General features: G+C 39.4%; 1 long non-coding RNA gene across 4 annotated transcripts in view; it reads left to right on the forward strand.

Annotated features, from left to right (window-relative positions):
• Positions 1–24153, forward strand: part of LOC123940098 — a 315785-nt gene that overhangs the window by 207636 nt on the left and 83996 nt on the right. For 3 of the 4 annotated variants that reach the window (XR_006818028.1, XR_006818029.1, XR_006818030.1), the window contains one exon: positions 16279–16724. The exons of the other annotated variant lie outside the window; for it this stretch is intronic. This is a non-coding gene — a long non-coding RNA (uncharacterized LOC123940098). Of the gene's footprint in view, positions 1–16278; positions 16725–24153 lie in introns of those variants that run through there. 4 annotated transcript variants of the gene reach the window in all.

Consider the following 24153-nt stretch of genomic DNA (forward strand, 5'->3'; position numbering starts at 1 on the left):
GAAGTAGCAGGCTGAGACTACATCAGGTAGCAGGAGATCAGCTTGATAGCTTATCTAAACATTGCAAACACCTACAAATCCAACGGGAGATCGAAGAGAAGAAGAACAACAATTCTAGAAACAGAAAATCAACCACTTTCTGAAAGGTAGGACTGGCAGAGAAGTGAATCCAAAATGATGGGAAGATAGACCGCGGGGGGAGGGGCCAGCTCCTGGCAAGCAACGGAGCAACGGAGCACAAAATCAGGACTTTTAAAAGTCTGTTCCACTGAGGGACATTGCTCCAGAGGCTAAACCAGGGTGAAGCCCACGCGGGGTCAGCATGGCCCCAGGTCCCGCAGGGTCACAGAAGGATCGGGAGTGTTGGAGTGTCACAGAGCTCGCAAGTATTAGAACGGAGAAGCCGGCTACAGAGACAGAGCCGAGGACTGAACTCTCAGCTCGGGGTTACCTTGAACTGGTCGCAGGCTGGGTGAGCTCGGAGTGTGGCTGGAGGCCGGGGATATGGGAGTGATTGGGTGCTGTCCTCTGGGGGCGCACTGAGGAGTGGGGCCCCAGGCTCTCGGCTCCTCCGGGCCGGAGACTGGGAGGCCGCCATTTTCATTCCCATCCTCCGGAACTCTACGGAAAGCGTTCAGGGAACAGAAGCTCCCAAAAGCGAACCCGAGCCGATTACTTAGTCCGGCCGCCGGTAAGGGCGGTGCAATTCTGCCTCGGGAAAAGACACTTGAGAGTCACTACAACAGGCCCCTCCCCCGGAAGATCAACAAAAAATCCAGCCTGAACGAAGTTCATCTACAAAGGAAAGCAGGTTCAATACCAAGGACAGCAGCGGAATTCCAGAGGAGGAGAGAGCAAAGCACGGAACTCATGGCTTTCTCCCCATGATTCTTTAGTCTTGCGGCTAATTTAATTTTTTTTTCAATTTTTTTTCTTCTTCTGCTAAATTTTTTTAAACTTTTACCCTTTACTTTTAGTTTTTTAGCTAGTTTATCTAATATATATATATTTTTTTCTTTCTTTTTTATATTTTTTCTTTATTTGTTTTCTTTTTTTCTTCTGAACCTCTTTTTATCCCCTTTCTCCCCCCCATGATTTGGGATCTCTTCTGATTTGGTTAAAGCACATTTGTCTGGGGTCTTTGCCACCCTTTTAGTATTTTACTTGCTCCTTCATATACTCTTATCTGGATAAAATGACAAGGTGGAAAAATGCACCACAAAAAAAAGAACAAGAGGCAGTACCGAAGGCTAGGGACCTAATCAATATAGACATTGGTAATATGTCAGATCTAGAGTTCAGAATGATGATTCTGAAGGTTCTAGTCAGGCTCGAAAAAGGCATGGAAGATATTAGACAAACCTTCTCTGGAGATATAAAAGCCCTTTCTGGAGAAATAAAAGAACGAAAATCTAACCAAGCTGAAATCAAAAAAGCTATTAATGAGGTGCAATCAAAAATGGAGGCTCTCACTGCTAGGATAAATGAGGCAGAAGAAAGAATTAGTGATATAGAAGACCAAATGACAGAGAATAAAGAAGCTGAGCAAAAGAGGGACAAACAGCTACTGGACCACGAGGGGAGAATTCAAGAGATAAGTGACACCGTAAGACGAAACAACATTAGAATAATTGGGATTCCAGAAGAAGAAGAAAGAGAGAGGGGAGCAGAAGTTCTATTGGAGAGAATTATTGGAGAGAATTTCCCTAATATGGCAAAGGGAACAAGCATCAAAATCTAGGAGGTTCAGAGAACACCCCTCAAAATCGACAAGAATAGGTCCACACCCCGTCACCTAATAGTAAAATTTACAAGTCTTAGTGACAAAGAGAAAATCCTGAAAGCAGCCCGGGAAAAGAAGTCTGTAACATACAATGGTAAAAACATTAGATTGGCAGCAGACTTATCCACAGAGACCTGGTGGGCCAGAAAGAGCTGGCATGATATATTCAGAGCACTCACCGAGAAAAATATGCAGCCGAGAATACTATATCCAGCTAGGCTATCATTGACAATAGAAGGAGAGATAAAAAGGTGCCAGGACAAACAAAAACTGAAAGAATTTGCAAACACCAAACCAGCTCTACAGGAAATATTGAAAGGGGTCCTCTAAGCAAAGAGGGAGCCTAAAAGTAGTAGATCCGAAAGGAACAGAGACAATATACAGCAACAGTCACGTTACAGGCAATAGAATGGCACTAAATTCATATCTCTCAATAGTTACCCTGAATGTTAATGGGCTAAATGCTCCAATCAAAAGACACAGGGTATCAGAATGGATAAAAAAATAAAACCCATCTATATGTTGCCTACAAGAAACTCATTTTAGACATGAAGACACCTCCAGATTTAAAGTGAGGGGGTGGAAAACAATTTACCATGCTAATGGGCATCAGAAGAAAGCTGGAGTGGCAATCCTTAGATCAATTAGATTTTAAGCCAAAGACTATAATAAGAGATGAGGAAAGACACTATATCATACTCAAAGTGTCTGTCCAACAAGAAGATCTAAGATCTAACAATTTTAAATATCTATGCCCGTAGTGTGGGAGCAGCCAACTATATAAACCAATTAATAACAAAATCAAAGAAACACATCAATAATAATACAATAATAGTAGAGGATTTTAACACTCCCCTCACTGAAATGGACAGATCATCCAAGCAAAAGATCAACAAGGAAACAAAGGCCTTAAATGACACACTGGACCAGATGGACATCACAGATATATTCAGAACATTCCATCCCAAAGCAACAGAATACACATTCTTCTCTAGTGCACATGGAACATTCTCCAGAATAGATCACATCCTGGGTCCTAAATCAGGTCTCAACTGGTATCAAAAGATTTGGATCATTCCCTGAATATTTTCAGGCCACAATGCTCTGAAGCTGGAACTCAATCACAAGAGGAATTTGGAAAGAACCGAAATACATGGATACTAAACAGCATCCTTCTAAAGAATGAATGGGTCAACCAGGAAATTAAAGAAGAATTGAAAAAGTTCATGGACACAAATGATAATGAAAACACAATGGTTCAAAATCTGTGGAACACAGCAAAGGCAGTCCTGAGAGGAAAATATATAGCGGTACAAGCCTTTCTCAAGAAACAAGAAAGGTCTCAAGTACACAACCTAACCCTACACCTAAAGGAGCTGGAGAAAGAACAAGAAAGAAACCCTAAACCCAGCAGGAGAAGAGAAATCATAAAGATCAGAGCAGAAATCAATGAAATAGAAACCAAAAAAACAATAGAAAAAATCAATGAAACTAGGAGCTGGTTCTTTGAAAGAATCAATAAGATTGATAAACCCCTGGCCAGACTCATCAAAAAGAAAAGAGAAAGGACCCAAATCAATAAAATCATGAATGAAAGAGGAGAGATCATAACTAACACCAAAGAAATACAACAATTATAAGAACATACTATGAGCAACTCTACGCCAACAAATTTGATAATCTGGAAGAAATAGATGCATTCCTAGAGACATATAAACTACCACAACTGAACCAGGAAGAAATAGAAAACCTGAACAGGCCCATAACCAGTAAGGAGATTGAAACGGTCATCAAAAATCTCCAAACAAACAAAAGCCCAGGGCCAGACGGCTTCCCAGGGAAATTCTACCAAACATTTAAAGAAGAACTAATTCCTATTCTCCTGAAACTGTTCCAGAAAATAGAAATGGAAGGAAAACTTCCAAACTCATTGTATGAGGCCAGCATCACCTTGATCCCCAAACCAGAAAATCCCACCAAAAAAGAGAACTACAAACCAATATTCTTGATGAACACAGATGCAGAAATTCTCACCAAAATACTAGCCAATAGGATTCAATGTTACATTAAAAGGATTATTCACCACGACCAAGTGGGATTTATTCCAGGGCTGCAAGGTTGTTTCAACATCCGCAAAGCAATCAATGTGATACAACACATTAATAAAAGAAAGAACAAGAACCATATGATACTCTCAATAGATGCTGAAAAAGCATTTGACAAAGTACAGCATCCCTTCCTGATCAAAACTCTTCAAAGTGTAGGGATAAAGGGCACGTACCACAATATTATCAAAGCCATCTATGAAAAACCCACCGCAAATATCATTCTCAATGGAGAAAACTGAAAGCTTTTCCATTAAGGTCAGGAACAGTCAGGGATGTCTATTATCACCACTGCTATTCAACATAGTACTAGAAGTCCTAGCCTCAGCAATCAGACAACAAAAAGAAATGAAAGTCATCCAAATCGGCAAAGAAGAAGTCAAACTATCACTCTTCGCAGATGATATTATACTATATGTGGAAAACCCAAAAGACTCCACTCCAAAACTGCTAGAACTTGAACAGGAATTCAGTAAAGTGTCAGGATATAAATTCAATGCACAGAAATCAGTTGCATTTCTGTACACCAACAACAAGACAGAAGAAAGAGAAATTAAGGAGTCAATCCCATTTACAACTGCACCCAAAACTATAAGATACCTAGGAATAAACCTAACCAAAGAGGCTAAGACTCTCTATGCAGAAAACTATAAAGTACTCATGAAAGAAATTGAGGAAGACACAAAGAAATGGAAAAGTGTTCCATGCTTCTGGATTGGAAGAATAAATATTGTGAAAATGTCTATGCTACCTAAAGCAATCTACACATTTAATGCAATCCCTATCAAAATACCATCCATTTTTTTCAAAGAAATGGAACAAATGATCCTAAAATTTATACGGAACCAGAAAAGACCTCGAATAACCAAAGGAATATTGAAAAAGAAAGCCAAAGTTGGTGGCATCACAATTCCGGACTTCAAGCTCTATTACAAAGCTGTCATCATCAAGACAGCATGGTACTGGCACAAAAACAGACACATAGATCAATGGAACAGAATAGAGGGCCCAGAAATAGACCCTCAACTTTATGGTCAACTAATCTTCGACAAAGCAGGAAAGAATGTCTGTGGAAAAAAGACAGCCTCTTCAAAAAATGGTGCTGGGAAAGTTGGACAGAAAAATGCAGAAAAATGAAATTGGACCACTTCCTTACACCACACACGAAAATAGACTAAAAATGGATGAAGGACCTCAATGTGAGAAAGAAATCCATCAAAATCCTTGAGGAGAACACAGGCAGCAACCTCTTCGACCTCAGCCGCAGCAACATCTTCCTAGGAACATCGCCAAAGGCAAGGGAAGCAAGGGCAAAAATGAACTATTGGGATTTCATCAAGATCAAAAGCTTTTGCACAGCAAAGGAAACAGTTAACAAAACCAAAAGACAACTGACAGAATGGGAGAAAATATTTGCAAATGACATATCAGATAAAGGGCTAGTGTCTAAAATCTATAAGGAACTTAGCAAACTCAACACCCAAAGAACAAACAATCCAATCAAGAAATGGGCAGAGGATATGAACAGACATTTCTGCAAAGAAGACATCCAGATGGCCAACAGACACATGAAAAAGTGCTCCACGTCACTCGGCATCAGGGAAATACAAATCAAAACCACAATGAGATATCACCTCACACCAGAATGGCTAAAATTAACAAGTCAGGAAATGACAGATGCTGGCGAGGATGTGGAGAAAGGGGAACCCTCCTACACTGTTGGTGGGAGTGCAAGCTGGTGCAACCACTCTGGAAAACTACATGGAGGTTCCTCAAAATGTTGAAAATAGAAACTACCCTATGACCCAGCAATTGCACTACTGGGTATTTACCCTAACGATACAAATGTAGTGATCCGAAGCGGCACGTGCACCCAAATGTTTATAGCAGCAATGTCTCCAATAGCTAAACTATGGAAAGAACCTAGATGTCCATCAATAGATTAATGGATAAAGAAGAGGTGGTATATATACACAATGGAATACTATGCAGCCATCAAAAGAAATGAAATCTTGCCATTTGCGACGACATGGATGGAACTAGAGGGTATCATGCTTAGTGAAATAAGTCAATCGGAGAAAGACAACTGTCATATGATCTCCCTGATATGAGGACGTGGAGATGCAACATGGGAGGTTAGGGGGATAGGAGAAGAATAAATGAAACAAGATGGGATTGGGAGGGAGACAAACCATAAGTGACTCTTAATCTCACAAAACAAACTGAGGGTTGCTGGGGGGAGGGGGGGGCTGGGAGAGGGGGAGTGGGGTTATGGACATTGGTGAGGGTATGTGCTATGGTGAGTGCTGTGAAGTATGTAAACCTGGAAATTCACAGACTTGTACCCCTGGGGATAAAAATACATTATATGTTTATTAAAAAAATAAGAAATAAATAAAAAATTTAAAAAAACATTTGTACTCTGTGAGGAAAAAAATGTCAAAGGGATAAATCTCTCTAGAATTAATAAAGGATCATTTGTTAGGATGAAGATCTGCAGATCACAGTGGATTAAAAAAGACTGGAGATAGGGATTTGATTCAATAGGGAACACCGGGGCAGAGTTGCCTGGGAGATTATTTGTAGGGAGATGAGGTTATGGACTGTACGTGGGAGGCTAAATCACCTCTTGCAGCAAGAAAATGGGGTCTATGAGTTTTCAGAAGCTGATGAAATACCCTGCGACTTTAACATACTGAGAAATAGCTGTTTTACCATCTTTATCCATTAATTCTTAGCTTTCTGTTTACTCCTTTCCTTCTTTCTTTCCTGCATTCATCTACTTGTATTAAGCACTTACTATGTGTCAGACATATGATAAGGTGGAGAGACATACAAGATTCTTTTATCTATAGAGTGGATGGCACTAGATTGGGCTGGGGAGGGGGGGAAGGCAGGAGGAGCCATTCTGGCTGAGAAGTAGAAACAGAATAAAGTGATAGAAGCTTTAATGTGGTTACAAGAAGATGAAGATACAACCAAGGTGTCATTCCCATACATGTGGGGGAGCCTCTAAATGAGCTATAGGAAAGAAGACATTTCCCAGGAAATTTTGAGAATTACTCTGAATTTTAAAGAATGAATAGGAAGCTCCTAGCTGATAGACAGGAGAAAGATATTCTGGACAGAGGTGATAGAAATGTGGATATGCTCAGAGTATAGCTGGGTGTTTTCTGGAAACTACATTGGCCCCATGTGTCTAGGGAAGAGGAGGCATGTGAGGCTGATTAAGGAAATGAAGCTAAAGGCAGAAGAAACCAAATTATGGTTCGTTTTGTGGACTCTGAGGAACTAACTTAGGGTTTTGGAGGGGAGTGGGGTGGGAGGTTGGGTGAGCCTCGTGGTGGCTCTTGTGGAGAGCACGTATTGCATGGAGCACTGGGTGTGGTGCATAAACAATGATTTCTGGAACACTGAAAAGAAATTAAAAAATAAATAAAAATTTTAAAAAAAGAAACCAGATTATGAAGTTCTCAGAAATTAAATGAGGAAGTCTGAACTAATTCTGGGTGCTCTAGGAAGTAATTTTAGAATTTTAATCAGGAAAATAAAATAACTACTCAGATTTTTGTTGTAGTAAGGTAATATTATAAAAAGGGGAGTTTCTTTCTTGAGAATTTTTGTACCAGGCAATGCTTAAGAGCTATTCATTTAATTCTTCTAACAACCCCCCTGCAAAAGTATTATTAGAGTCATTCTAATATTAAGGAGACAGAAATTTGGATAACTTCCCATAGGGATACAGGAATTCTCAGAATTCTCAGACCTCTCACTCAAAATTCTGAAATTCTTAATCACCACTACCATAGTTGTGCCTAGAATAGAGTGGGAGAGTGGCAGAGTCAGTGCAGGGAGATGACTTAGCACACTATGTCACTGAATCTGGAGGGAAATGAGGAGTGTGAACTCTAACAATGGCAGTGGAGATGTGGGAATAGATTATTTTGAGACAAATGAAGGAGATGTAATTTATAGGATAGTGACTGAATAGATATGGAAGAGCAAGTGAAAAATGAATGTGAGGTTTATGGTCATGGTAAGTGGGTGGAAGGTAGGGCCATTCATAGAAACAGAGGTAGATTAGGCCTGGAAGGGGTCAGATGTGTTGAGTTTGAGGGACTTGTAGAACATGGGCCGTTGGATATATAGGATCGAAGCCCCATAGGGGGCTATGAACTTGAGGACAACTGTTAGCACATAAACATGGATAATTGGCCAAGGGATGGTTGATAACAAAATTAAAGCAGAGGGCCTAGGACAGAGCTATGGAAACTAAACACTTTGTAGATTACATGGGGGAAGAAAACCTGCAAAAAGAGTCTGAGAAGGAGCAGAAGGAGAATAGGAATAACATGAGGAAAGAGAGATCCCAGACCTGGGAGGAATTCCAGATTGAGGAGATAGGCAACAATGGAAAATATTACAAAAAGGACAAGTAAGGGGGGCCTGGGTGGCTCTGTGGGTTAAGGCTCTGCCTTCGGCTCAGGTCATGGTCTCAGGGTGCTAGGATTGAGCCCCACATGGGGCTCTCTGCTCAACAGGGAGCCTGCTTCCCACCCCTGACACCCTGCCTGCCTCTCTGCTTACTTGTGATCTCTCTCTCTGTCAAATAAATGAATAAAATCTTTTTTAAAAAATTAAAAAAAAAACAAGGATGAGTAAGGTAAGAACAAAAATATGTCCTTTTATTCGATGGTATAAGACTTATCATTCAACATATCCAAAGAAATCTACTTGGTAAGGAAGCTGGTAGATGCATGTGACAGACAGAGGGAGAGGTGGACAGAAAGTGCGGGATTGGAGTGGCCGAGGGGTAGGCAAAGGAAGTGTACAATGCTGGCTAGGGCAGGTTGGGGTCATGGGAAGGATTTCTGGGAAGGGCTGTGAAAGTGATTTGGGAAGGATGGACTCCAAGGAAATGTTGTAAAGATGATTCTTGACTGACGATTATGTTGGGAAACTTCAGGAATGGATCTTTGACTTGTTTCAAATGTGCATGTGAGGTAGGAGAGTGGGGCCATTTATGTGTATCCTTTTAGCTTTATTCAGACTTGCAAACTCTACAAATATTGTTACCTCTTTAAGTACAAAATAGGCTCTTTAATTTCTTTCTTCCTTCTTTACCTTTTTTTTTCCCCTCTATCAGCTGAAGCGTAGGAGCTTGGAGAATAGAAGTTGTGATTTTAATTCACCACTGGTAAATTTTTTTTCTTTCAGTAAGTTAGTATTAGTGGTTGCTACCAGAGTACTGTCAGGGGAAGGTTTTGAGCTGGACTAGGATGCCTCTTTGATACAATGCGGTACCCGGAGTTATCAACAATGTCAAACTGACTTTCTATTTCCATAAGCCTTGATCCCTCCCTTCGAAGCAGTCTGTGTCTTTGATCCCAGCTTTTATCCTTTTGAGTGAAAGGCTGAACAATGTCCTAGTTTAGGTGTTTCCATACAAGGATCAGGAAATAGCTTCTCCCTCTCTTAACTAGATTAGGGGCACAGGAACTTACAATCACATAGAGGGACCATCATGAACCTTACTGTCACCTTTGTGTTCAAAAGCAAAGACTTTAAGTTGGAGTTTATTGATTTCAGAAGCATTCACTTGCAATGAGGATGGGTGAGGAGGAAAATGAGACAGCGGGTGTAAAACGGATGGGGAAACATCTTCAGGTGGAGTTTATTTTTAAAGATTTTGTTTATTTTTTTTTATTTGAGAGAGAGAAAAAAAGAGAGCAGAGGGGAGAGGCAGAGTCAGAAGCAGGCTTCCCGCTGAACATGGAGCCTGATGTGACACTCAATCCCAGGACCCTCGGGTCTCAGCCTAAGCCAAAGGCAGACGCTTAACCGAATGAACCACTCAGGTGTCCCTGGAGTTGTGTTTTTATACCTCAGAGACTGAAGATGCTAGAAGATGTAGAATACTAGGTTGGCTCTGTCCTTTGATACTTGTAAGTAGACTTTAATTGTTCCCAGGGATAAGTGTGACAGTCTGCTCTTTCTTCACATCTGAGTGCCAGTGGCTTCACTCAGAGGCAATATCAAATAGCCTGGAAACAGTGACATTTGCTTGTTCTGCCAACCCTGCCTCCAGGTTCTGCCCTATCTGGGAACCATTGAACCTCTAAAAACTCAGCAAAATCTTCACACTAGCTACTGTGGATATTCAATTTAGTTTGAACAAATTCTGGATGAAAATTTTCCCAATCTGGAGAATGGAACCACCGTTTGTGTCCTGGAGGTAGAAAGAATACCCACCAAGATCAACAAATCTGGAAAAACCTTGAGGCACTTGATTGTGAGACTGATGAATCATAATTTTAGACAGCTTTTGAGAGCAGCTGGGGGAAAAGATTCCTTATGTACAGAGGAAGGTCCATCAGAATAACGTCAGACCTGTCCACAGAAACCTGGCAAGCCAGAAAGGTCTGGCAAGACATATTCAGGGCACTAAATGAGAAGAACATGCAGCCAAGAATACTTTATCCAGCAAGGTTGATATTCAAAATGGATGGAAACATAAAGATCTTCCAAGACCGGCAAGGTTTAAAAGAATATGTGACCACCAAGCCGGCACTACAAGAAATATTAAGGGGGGGGGGGCTCTATAAAAGAAGAAAGAACCCCAGAGTGACATAGAACAGAAATTTACAGAGACAATCTATAGAAAAAAGGACTTCACAGGCAACGTGATGTCAATAAAAACGTATCTTTCAATAATCACACTCAATGTGAACAGCCTAAATGCTCCCATAAAATGGCAGAAGGTTGCAGATTGGATAAAATGACGGGACCCATCCATATGTTGTCTACAAGAGACCCATTTGGAACCCAAGGATACATCCAGACTGAAAGTGAAGGGATGGAGAAGCATCTTTCATGCTAATGGGCCTCAGAAGAAAGTTGGGGTAGCGATTCACATATCTAATAAATTAGATTTTAAACTAAAGACTGTACTCAGAGACAAAGGACACTACATCATTCTTTTTTTTTATTTGTTTATTTACAGCATAACAGTGTTCATTGTTTTGGCATCACACCCATCATTCTTAAAGGGTCTATCCCTTTAAGAATATTTATGCCCCCAACACAGAGCAGCCAACTACATAAGACAACTGTTAATCAAGATAAAGAGTCATATTGATATGAATACATTAATAGTAGGGGATCTTAACACTTCACTCTCAGTAATAGATCATCCAAGCAGAAAATCAATAAAGAAACAAGAGCATTGAATGACACATTGGACCAGACGGACCTCATAGATATATACAGAACATTCCACCCTAAAACAACAGAATGCTCATTCTTCTTGAATGCACATGGAAATTTCTCCAGAAGAGACCACATACTGGGTCACAAATCAGGGCTCAACCAATACCAAAAGATTGAGATTATTTCCTGCATATTCTCAGACCACAATGCTTTGAAACTGGAGCTCAACTACAAGAAAAAGTTTGGAAGGAATTCAATATAGTTTAAAAGCTAGCACTGACTGAGCTGTAACCTGCAAGTTAGTCAATTAATGAGTGGTGTTTGGGAGCCTTAGCATAACTTGGTAAAAGTGTGACCAGCTGTGGTGAGTTGTTTGTTACATTTAAAAATTGAAGTTTGCCTGCCCTCCTGTTTTCCCAGGAAGCTCCCGGTGCTGAAGCCACTGATTACTTGCACACTTGTATCATGCTCACTAATTATCAAAAATAACAACTGAAATTTGTATTATGCTTTCTATTTATACTTTCCCACATGGTACCTTATTTGAAGCTCATAACAACATTGAAGAGAAGGTAATTACTATTGCTAATTTAGAGATAGGAAAAAAAAGCTCAGCATATGTTAAGCACTATAGCCAAAGTCACAGAGCAGGTAACAGGCCAAGGGGAATTTTGTTTTCTGTCTTCCATGGCTTTTCTCTGCCCATGGTTGCTCCTACCTTGGTGTCAGGAATCTTTCAGAGTTATAACAGCTGGTAAAATCAGTAAGTTCCTAGGGTTAGGTGCTCCAGGGCAAATAGAGCTTGGAGGTGGCTGGAAAATGAGTTTCTTAGCTTTGGTCAGCCTTGAGGTCAAATGCAATATTAGTAACACCGAATAGCTTTGCCCTTGAGAAATTAAAACCCCATCATCACTAACCATACTCGGATGAAGCATGTTCTTCGGTCTCATACCTAAGGTTTTGCACATTCTATATTTATGTAAGGCATAGGAGCCTTAATATATATTTTTGCATATTTTCCACAGAAGCATGTAAAGGAAGAGAAAAAATAAGAATAAATGGAACAAAATCAATATGTTACCAATAACCTTTTTTCTATAATTCAACCATAGTTTTTCATAAGCCAACCTTCTAAAGTAAACAGTTTTTTTTAAATGAAGTAATTTTTAATATATGGTACATTAAAAATACTGTATTGGTTGAGTAAATAATGGTGCCTCCACACAATGAGTCACTGCAGGGTCTTTAAACTTGATGATGTTGAAAATATCTAATGAAACAAAAACATATACATAATATATTGTTATTTTTTTTAAAAAGCAGCATATAGAGCAATATGAATGTGCATGTGCATGTGTGTGTGTGTGTGTGTGTGTGTGTTTCTAGGGAGAGTGAGAAATAGGGACAGGACTGGAAGGATACATACAGTTTCATAGCTGGTTGCTACCTCTGGCTCCGGGATGTGTTAGTTGCATTATCTGTGAAACACATTGTGACACAGAAGTGCAAAAATTATTGAGGATTCAACAAATGATGTCGGGAAAACTGAATATCCCATGCAAAACGAAGAAGGGGGGTCCCACACCCCATGAAAAGGAAAGAAGTTGGACCCTTACCATATATAAAAAAATTAAAATGGATCAACAGTCTAACTGTAAGACTTAAAACTATAAATCTCTTAGAAGAAAACAGGGGAAACCTTGACAGCATTGGATTTGATGATGGTTCTTAGATATGACACCAAAAGCAGAGGCAAAGAAAATAAAAGTAGACAAATTGGACTCCATCAAAATTAAAAACCTGTGCATCAAAGGACACAGTCAACATTGCAAAAAGGCAACCTATGGAAGAGGAGAAAATATTTGATATGAAGTAAGCATCTAGAATATATAAATAACTTCTACAACTCAACAAACAAATAATCCAGTTAAAAATGGACAAAGGAATAGAATAGACAATTTTCCAAAAAGGTTGTACAAATGCCTAACAAGCATATTGAAAGGTGCTCAACATCACTAATCATTAGGGAAATGCAAATCAAACCCACAATGAGATATAGCCTCACACTCATTAGGATTGTTGCTATCAATCAGTCAAAAACAAATGTTGTTGAGGATGTGGAGGAAATAAGATCCTTGTGCAGCATCGGCGGGAATGCAAAATAGTCCAACCACTATGAAAAACAATATGGTAGCTCCTCAAAAACCTAAAAATATTTTTACTGTATGATACAGTCATTCCATTTCTGGGTATATTTCCAAGAGAATCAGAAGCAGAGCCTCAAGGCAATATTTGCTTTTCCATGTCCATAGCAGCATTATTCACTATAGCCAAAAGGTAGAAGCAATTTATGGACAATGAATGGGTAAAAAAATAGTCCATATACATACCATGTAATAATGTTTAGCCTAAAAAGGGAAGGAAATTTTGATGCATGTTATGACATTATATTAAGTGAAAGAAGCTAGCCACTAAAAGACAAATACTGTATGATTTCACTTGTACAAAGTATCTGGAGTAGTCAAATTCATAGAAACAGAGAGAATTGTGGTTCCCAGGACCTGGGGGAGGGAAGGATGGGCAATTGTTTTTTAATGGGCACGGAGTTTTAATTTTGCAGAATGAAATCTCTGAAGGTTGGCTGTTCAACAATGTGAATATACTTAACACTACTGAACTGCGTACTTAAAAATGGCTAATAAGGTAAAAATTGTGTGGTCTGTGTGTTTTACCACAACTTAAAAAAGATTAATGGGGAGTAATACCTGTTAAGGAAATGGGAAGGAAGGAGAATTAGGCAGGGAAACTGTCACACTGTAATGTAGACAGTTTCCTAGAGACTGCGTCACAGAGAACTCTCATAGGAGTTCCTATTAGAAGGGGTCACACTGGGGGGATACAACCAGCCCTTTGCATCACCACTTGACTTTGGTTATCATGAATTTGACCACCATGACTTACTCAGTTATTGTTGGGGGCTCCCCTGAGATGAGTAGACCTCTGCTTGAAAGCTGGTGGGCACTGAAGGAGTTAACAGAGACTGTCAGGCAAGCACACTCCTTGAAGCTGGGCTATAATTCCTTCTTTGAAAAGAGATCTGAGTGACAGATCCCCATGTCCCCCACATGGAAGTAAGGGAATTTTATGTGTCTTCAGTTTGCATTTCTGTATATCCTGCATTACTAACAATGAATAAAAATGACTTTTTAATAAAAAATAAATGAAAATTGTCAAAAGATATGGCAACCAGTAATCTTCACTGTCAAGCAATTAGTTATTAAGTATCCATTGCAGATTATTATGTGCAGACCCTTACCATGTAAACAAACACATTCTATCCTAACAAATCAAGGAATTATGAATTCTGTGAAGGTGAAACACGTTTGTTCTGCCATGTTGGTTGATATTTGTCAATTTGATATTGGCATATGAAATGGGCATCACTCTAGATATTGCCTATTTTAATTTTATCCTACCTGAGTACAGAAGGCATTCAGATGTATTGCAAAAATTATTGCAAAAATATTAACCACAATATACAAACCTTGGAAAGTATCATTTTATTTCTGTTGAGACAATGAAGTTATCACAATGGGCTTAAAGCACTGGTGGAGATTCCATGGCAGGCAAACATAGATGCAGGAGGACAGTCAGGTATGGTCACCTAATAATGCTGTTAAAAAACTGTCAGATCCTCACATGAAAGGAAACTGCTAAGAAGAAGATGCAAGTGAAATCATCAGAGTGACAGCTCTTTTAACTTTAAATTATTTATGGGTTATGTACCTGCATCTTGGGTAGGCTGGTGTCAAGAGGGCTTCATTCACAAAAGAATAAAAATTTCAATGAAAGGAAGATGAACTAAGGAAGCAAGAAAATTGTAGAAAGAATTACAGATCCAAAGGCTGAGAAAAATACAGGGCTGTTGGGTTTTCTGTATCTGTCAGGAATAACTGCATTGAGGTATTGGGAATTCATCCATGTAAAATTACTTGACTAAAAAATTACTTTTTCCTACAAACTTACAAAATAGAGGATCAATATACTGCTAGGAGATAGAAAACACTGATTAATTACATGTATCAAACTAAAACTGTTCTTGGTGTTCACTTTTGAGACCTGGTTTCATGTCTAATTAAGCAACTGAAATGATTTATGGAATTTAACATTTACTTTAAAAGTGGAATTTGAAGGGCAAATCTGTCTTTCTAAATTTTACCTGTTCTGGTAGGAATCTTCAATCACCAGTGGTGAGACTCAATAAAATCTCCAGTTAAACAACTCTCCTCAGTTTGGATAAGACTAAACTGATCGCAGAGTAATTTACCAAAATTTGGCAAGATTTTCAAGCTTGCTTAACATTGTGGGGGTTTAGGAAGGGTTTGTTTTGTTTTGTTTCTGTTTTTGATTTGCATGAGCTCAAACAAAAATGTCTATTCCATGATAGGCACTCTTCTAAGTGTTCATGATATAGCAGTGAATAAAACCAAACAAAATTTCTGAACTCGGGGAGTTTAAGCACCTAGTGGGGAGAGAGAGGGAAGCCATAAATAAAACACAGAAGTGAGTAAGTTGATATAGTAGAGGATGATAAGTGTCATGGAAAAGAACAGAGGAGGAAAAATGTAGAGGATGATACGTGCTATAGAAAGGAACAAAGTAGGAAAATGTCCAGGGAAAAGAAGGTGAGGAGAAGTGCAGTTCTAAATCTGTAGAACAGGGAAAGCCTCACTGAGAAAGTGATATTTGAGCAAAGAGAATCCAGAGTGAGTCATGTGCCTGTTTAGGAAGAGTGCTGCCGATTGAAGAAATAGCATGTGCAAAGGCCCTGCATCAGTCTATGCAGGATCTCAATGACACAATCAAATGGGGGTACTTTGAGGAGAGTTGAAAAAAGTGATTATTTACACAGACATGCACAGTTTAAAGGGGAAATGACAAAGGAAAATACAATATTCAGGAAGCAAAAGACAGTGGAGCCCCATGGTCACCACCGAGCCCGAGTGGGTGACTGATAAATGGTTATTGGAGCTCTGAGTAACCAACAACTATGTGGAAAGTCTGCCTAAGAGGAGCTGTGTGACCTAAGGTTGAGAAATGCTGCACCTGCAACACTGTAAGAAGTAAGCACAGGGAAGGAAAGAACAATGAAAGACTAATCTCACTTTATCCTTCCTTCAGATCTTCTGCTGGGCTCACCACTGAACACGTGAAAATTAAGAAAGAGGAACCTCACTAATGTGGACTCCAGAGGCTAGAAGGGGAGGCTGGAAAGACAAGTTGTGCTATGCAGTGCCAATTAGAGGAAGAATTGGACCCCAATAGAAGAACTTCACAGGAAAGAATCATCAATTAGAAGCCCTAATAGGGAAAGAAGTATATTTCATGTTCTAGAGAAACTGACTATCCCTGCAACTCAGCAGATGAGAAACCATCATCACCCTGAACTCGTGCTTTTCTCCAATGGGTTTTCATTCAAAACAACCTTTCTCAACTTCCTCCTTTTTCTCCATAAAATAACATTCCTCTTTTTTGTTTGCTGGGCTTGTCTATGATTTTGCCATGACTTTCATGTCCCAAATTACAATTATTTGTTATTCCCAAATAAACCTCTTGTTGTTGTGAAATAACAGACTGATTTATTTTTAAAGTTAATAGCAGAATCCCACCTGGAAGCAGAGGGCCAGAGAGATCATTGTAGTAGGTCATAATGTTTATCCTTCCAAGGCATAGAGCAAGGGTGAAAAGGATGGAGATGAAGTATTGAGGGGGTGAATGGGAAATTTATTTTGTAAACTTTGAGGTGAGATTGTGGGTGATGTGAAGAGGAAGAGCAAAGATGCCATTGTAATTACAGAGGGATTGCATAGAAGAATACCAAGAAATGAGGTCAGAGAACTAGGAGACTAGAATTTGATGGGCATTTTCAGGGATTGCAAACCCCTAACTCCTACTATGAGTGAAACAAGGAGCTACTGGAGAGTTCTATGTGAATAGGTGACAGGGCTGGTGTGCCTTAGAAGCGAATCCCTGTATGTTGAGTTAAAAATAGACTCTGGTGAGGTGCCTGGGTGGTGGACATCAGAGTGGGTATGTGTTGTGGTAAGTCCTGGGTATTGTCTAAGACTGATGAATTACAGAACATGTACTGTTCTGTATGCTGAAACAAATAATATGTTATGTTAGCTAAAAATAAAGTAGACTCTGGTGAGACAAGGGTAAACCTCATGAGACCAATGAGGATACTGTGGCCTAATTTAAGCAAGAGAAATGGCAGTTTACAGGTAGACACAATAAACAAGTGTGTTTGTGTGATAGAGAGGGAAACAGAGGAATCAAGGATAACTTCAAGTAGGAAGGACAGAGTTGCCATTGATTGATTTGGGGGAGAGACTGTGAAAGAACCTCTGTTTTTGAGGAAATCTCAGCTATCTGTTGGGCATGTTGCATTTGAGGTGTCTGTTAGGACACAATGAGTAGGCAGTTGGCTTTGTATGATTCTTGAGTTTAGAAGGAAGGTCTCACTGGGAGAGTGAAATTTTTTAGGTGTTAGCATTAGAAGGTATTTAAAACCTTTAGATGAGATGAGATCACCTAAGGAGTCAGCATGGAGAGAAAAGAGTTCTGGGTGCAGAACTCGGGTTTGGAGAAACCAACAGAGGGGACAGAAGGAACTTCCCATGTAGCAGGGAGAAAAAATTAAAAAGAGATGGTAGTTTCCTAAAAAGAAAGTGAAGGAGGTAAAGTGAAGTGAAGTGAACTGAAGAAGGTGTTTCTCGGAGGAGGGAATGATCAACAGTGATGATCAGTTGCTGCTGATATATCAAGTACAGTGGAGATGGACATGCTACTTAACCACCGGGTGATTAAGTAGCATGGGGGTCATCAGTTCCTTGATACATCCAGATTTCATAGTAATGAGGGGAGTGGGTTTAATGAGAATGGGGGTAGAAAGAAATGCAATGGAAATAATTAGTATAGGTTTCTCTTAAGAGTATTTTTCTGTAAAGGTGAGCAGAAAAATAGGGCAGTAACTGGAGAGGAAAATAGGGCAGTAACTGGAAAGTCAAAGGATTTTTTTTTTTAAACAAGCGTTGGGACAGCATGTTTTAGGAAATTGGGGATGAGCTAATGTAAAAGACAAATTGAAGATGCAAAAGAAAGAATAAAGAGAATTATTGAAACAGTGTCTTTGAGAAGCCAAGACAGGTTGAAAGCTCTTGATGAAATTGACAGATTGTCTCAGATATGGGTATAGATATTTCATTCATAGCACTGGTTTCCAAAATTTTGTATTAGAATCACGTGGGGAGCTTTTAAAACTTCTGAGATCTATGTCTCATCCCCTAAAAATTAAAGCATAGTATCTGGGAGAGGACCAAGGATAAATTAAAAAAAATATTTCCCAGATAGCTTTCAAGTTTTATAACATGTGTCAAATCACTTGGGGGAACTTGATTGCTGGCCCTACTCCCAGGGAGTCCACCAAATTCTCAGATGGACTCAGACCTGATTCAGTAGGTCTGAGTCCATCTGAGAATTCACACCTCTGATATCCCTAGTCACACTGATGCTGCTGGGCTGGGGACAACTCTTTAAGGATCACTGATGTATAGTAATAGAAACAAAGTTATAGTGTATGGGGACCAATGCTGATGAGTGGGTCAAGGTAGTGGTGGGAACTTGAGGAAGTTCTTTTTATTTAAATATTCTCAATGAAGTGGAAAGAAAGGTCATCATTTGGACGTGTGAAATGTTAAGAGGGTTTGGGTGTGGAAGATTCAAGGAGACAGGAGAAGGTATCTTATAATCATTTAGTAAATAGTACCGTGAGCAGTCTAAGGAAATGTAACACAATTTGGGAGCAAATTGGGGGCATCAATAAGGGCTCACTTTAAGTTGGAAGTCATAAATTTAAAATGAGACCAACCAGCCTGTTTGTGCTTTTTACTCTAGCCATACTTAGTTGCATAGATGGAAGTGTAGGTAAGGTAGGGAGATACATTTGACCAGGGTTCAAGTTTTGCTAAAAGACTACAATAAAGTAAGAGGGGAACCAGGGATCAGGAGTTTCACAGGGGAGGATCTATAATGCTTGAAATGGAATTGAAATTTGGGTAAGGAGGAAGAGAAAGACATTAGGAGAATGAGTAGTTGTGGGTAAGGTTAAAGGGATGAAGATTCATTGGAGCAGAAGGATTGTTGTATGTCAGATAATAAGAGTTTTTGAAATTGAGATTAGAGGGAGTTGCAATTATTTATTATGACAAGGCCTGGTTTATGACCATGGGAGTATGTGGTTGAGGAATTGTTGAGATTGTGATTATGGAGAATAGGAGTTTAATGAGCTGAGAGCTTGTGGTGTTAAAAACAATCATTCATATGAATATTGAAATCAGTAGGATGAAAGGTAGAAGTAGTTTTGGAAAAAAGCTAACAGTAAACTGGATGCTGAGGGTTTTTGCAAAACAAGAGGAATTCAAAGCTGGGGTTTGGAGGAAGCATAACCCCAGTGTGGAAGTGACAGTGCAAGTGGAAGTGACCATGAGAAACAGGGAGGACACTCTTCAAGCTTCCCACTTAAGGTACGGGGTTGTGGGAGAAGATAGCCATCCCTTGAGAGGGCTTTTGGGGCAGCATGCCTTCATGAAAATCAAGATACTTGTTAAACTAAGAAGGGCAATAAAGCCCCAGAAAGAGGTTGAGGTGCTTGGGTATTTGGGGATGTTTGGTCTGAGAACCAGAGGGCACAAGGAAGAGTTTCAGGAGCTGGGGTAGAGTCAAGAGACAAGAGTCCAGGGACAGACTCGGGGATGTGTAAAGATGTGGAGGATTAGAGGAGGTGAAGTGTGGCCCAGCAGTCTGAGCCTCTTGCAGTGATGCATATAAATAGTGCAAAGGGCTGTGATGTGATGAATCCCAGTGACCTCAAGGCAGAGAGTAGTGTTGAGTTTTCAAATGTAGAGGTAGTGAGGGGTGGTGGCCTGGGACACCCCCTTTACAGCTTCTGAGTGTTGTGTGGAGGCCAGCGAGGGGTGGTGTTATTTTGAGTACACGAGGTTTTCTCTTGTCTTCTGAAGATGGAGTTTTGAGTGTATGGAAAGGGGACATTTACTCAGAGTGCCCAGCCAGAATTATTTTAATTAAAAGAAATGATCTTGTAAGTTTTGCCAGACTCAGAGAAAAGGAACTCAAATGATTACATGGAGACTGATGCAATATTTTGGAAAGGGTTCACTCCATATTTCTGGTAAAGAAATCCATAAGCAGTGGCATAAACATATAGGAGAATTCTCACCACTGATCCATCTCTTTGTTGGTTAATGTGGTTTCATTTTTCTAGTTTTTACAGATTTTGTCTTACATGTTTCTTATCCAAATTGCCCAAGTCATTGCTCTGTGTACTACACTTTAGGAACAAGGCCATTACAGTTTCTTGGCAGAACCCCAATCTGCAGGCAATCTCATATATTTTGTTTCAGCGTTCCTTTAAACCTTAATTTCTTGGGATTTGATGGCATAAAATTCATTCCATCTGGAATTTATTGAGTTTTGGTATGCACAGTAATTGGTTATGTCCTCTGGGAGCTACAGAAGAACTTTAAGATGCTGGGTAGCTTAAATGAAACGGAATGTTGCTTTGCATTTCTCAGCATTTTTTCCCGCTGAACATTTCCAGAGAGTATTGAAAGTGCACCCTGAACTTCAATTTGTTTTATTATGGCTATTATTAAAATTAGAATTTATAATTTAAGACAAGGTTTGCACATTTAGAAACCCCCACCTATGAGCATTGAATTGATTGTAAGGCAGAAGCTATTTTATAGCTGTAACCAGAAAATCTAGGATACTTAAACAGGCTTCTCCTTCAGCTACTGCCACATAGGGCTGTTCTTTATAGCAAAATTCCTGGAAAATGTGTGTGGGTGTGTGTAAGATTTATTTATTTATTTTTGAGTGAGACACAGGACATGTGAGTTGGGGGAGGAGAAGAGGGAGAAGGACAAGCAGACTCCGTGCTGAGTGTGGAGCTCAGTGCGGGGTTCAGTCCCAGGACCCTGAGATCAGGACCTGAGCCAAAACCAAGATTCAAATGCTCAACCAACTGAGCCACCCAGGTAGGCCCCTGGAAAATGTTTTTATCCTTGTTAGCTACATTACCATTACCTTCTATGCTTTCTGGCAACTCTTTCATTCAGGCATTGCCCCTATATTATTCACAGAGACCACTCATGCTCTCTGGGTTGTCCATTTTTAGCCTCCAGTCTGATTTCTGCACAATGAATGTTTAGCCCTCATCTTGTTCTTTTACCATGTTTGACTCCATTGATAATTTTTTCCATCTTAAAATACTATTGCCTTCATGGATCTCACATTCTCTAATTTTCCTGTTCCTTCCCTAGAAATTCCTTGTCAGATTCCTTTACTGGCTCTTCTTGGTCTTGCAAGTCTGTAAGATGCTGTTAAAAACTCAGCACTGTCTTTGGTTCTCTTCTTTCTGGATAGACGCTTATGTCGCAGTGCTCTCAATGATCCTGTGGTTTTAAAAATTATCAATAAAATGGTGTTTCTCCAATCTTTTCTTTCTAGCTGGGAGCTCTCCCTAAACTCCAGACTCAAGTATTCAACTGTGGGACATCTCTCTGTAGATGCCTAGTGAACATCTCAAATTTCCCAGGCCCCCCATTGAACCTTGATTTCCTTCTCCCTCTAGGAGTCCCTGTTTCAGTAAATGATACCACCACTCACTTGGTTGCTCAGGCCCAATGATCTTTCTCTTATACCCACATTACGTTTGTAAATCCTCTTCGCTTTTTCTCAGAACTATGGCTAAAATCCAACTACTTCTAAGCTCCTTGTCATTATTGCCCCACTCAAAGCCTTCACCGGGAGCCCCAAAGAAAACCTTGTAACTCATCTTCCGCTCTTATTGTTCTCTTCAAGTCTAATTTGCATACAGAAAACAAAGTGGTCTTTTAGAAAAGCTGGTCAGATTATGTCCCTTATTATCTCAGAACTTTCCAAAAGACTTTGCATGGCATTGACTACAAATACGAAGACAAGGCCCTACACTTCTCTCATGTCCCCCTATCCCACACGTCTCAGCCATGCTGGGCTTGCTGTTCTTTGAACACACCAGATACGTTTTTGCCTTGATCTTTGCCCTTGCTATGTCCTTTGGCTATAATAGCTTCTGCCAAGATCTGTACAGACCTACTTTATTATTTTATTCAGGTCTCTGTGCAAATGTCACCTGCTAGACTGTTGTATTTGAATACTAACTCCCCACCTATTACCGGCTACCTTTCTGAACTTTTTACTGCCTGACATTCAATCATGTATTTATTTGTTTATTTTTATTTCTTCCAGTGGAACGTAAGCTTCCTAGAGACATGACTTTATTTTATTTCTCTTTTGTGCCTGGGGCACCTAGAGCACTTTGAGCCTAGGAAAAATGGAATTACTGCTGGTGAGGTGAGCCAGAGTTGCATCTCCCTCTGGGGAGAGTTTTGAGAATGGTAAACATTTGACAGATGGCCTGGAGTTATCTTCTTCTAACAGTTGTTATGGTTTAAGTGACAATTTCTGATCAGGAAATAGAACATTTAAAACATCTTATATTTTTATGTTTTAGTGCTGGTGTTTTATATTTTTATAGTGATGAACCAGACCCATAATAAGGGCTTAAAATTTTTTGTTTAGTAAATTAAAGAATGAATTCAAGTTGTGTGTGTGTGTGTGTGTGTGTGTGTGTGTGTGTGTGTGTGTATGATACAGAGATCATGTCACAAATTACGAGATCTTTAGATAATTTCTTATTTCACAACAACTATGCTTCTAATGTTAAAGATGTTATTTAAAGAAGTAAAAAAAACCATTTCATTTAGATTTATGTGAATATCAGAATGATTGTGACATTCTTTCTCTATAGCTTAGTTAGGTTTCAAGGCAAAGAATGTTCTATAAGTGAAAGAAAAATATGAGTGTATCTTAATTGACTAGGAATATGAACTCTTACCAGAAAGTGTTTTTCTGAATCCTAGAAAATTAATAACCTTATTTTAATCAAAAAAAATATAAACTCTTAGAAATATACTTAAATTGTAGTTAGAGAACCATTTAAGACAAAAATTATGTGTGTTTTCAAGCTTCCACACATCAAGTAACTCCACATGACAGAAATTTCTTGCAAAACTATGTTATCTACAGGAAAGACATATCCAGATATAAGGAATATATTCAATTTTAAAGTATTGTTTTCTTTCACTTTTGCATTTTTAAAAAAGATTTATTTACTTATTTGAGATAGAGAGAGATCAAGTGCAAGTGGAGGGGGTAGAGGGATAGGGAGAGAGAATCCTAAGCAGACTCCCTGCTGAGTGTAAAGCCTGATGTGGGACTCCATCTGAGGACCCTGAGATCATGACCTGGGCAAAACCCAGAGTCAGATAATCTAGTGAGCTACCCAGTGGCCCCTCTTTTCATTTTTATCATACAAAGAAATTAGTGTTTGACATTCCTAGACATGAAATTCTAGCTCCTTCTTTCTGTGCTGTTCATATTAAATGCTTCCTTCACTCCTTTGCATTTCACAGAGCATAACAAGAACTGAGTGTGGACAGAGCAGGGGTTTTGGGGTATGAGCATCAGTTAAGTTGTCAGGAAATGTGGTTTCCAGTCCCTGTTTTACCTCTCATTAGCCATATGACGTTGGGTAAAGCACCTAACTTCTCTAAAAAGAAGGTATTCTTGTTGGCCCCTAAGATGGTTTTCATTCTACAAGTCTCTGGATTTATGGAGTTCCCCACAATTCATTACAGGGTGATATTTCTTCCCACAATTCATTACAGGGTGAGATTTCTTCCCACTCTTCAATATTGCTCTCCATGGATGAGACCCAACTAGAGGGGTTTAAATCTTTTGGGACTCTAAATTTTGGCCACTTTTTTTTATTTCTTCAACATACTCAATTCATATTCTTATTTTTTGACACATCAGCTCTTTTTAAATAATTTTTAAAATTTTTTCAGTGTTCCAATATTCATTGTTTAAGTA

The sequence above is a fragment of the Meles meles genome, chromosome 4, assembly GCF_922984935.1.
Source record: "Meles meles chromosome 4, mMelMel3.1 paternal haplotype, whole genome shotgun sequence".
Lineage (NCBI taxonomy): Eukaryota > Metazoa > Chordata > Mammalia > Carnivora > Mustelidae > Meles > Meles meles.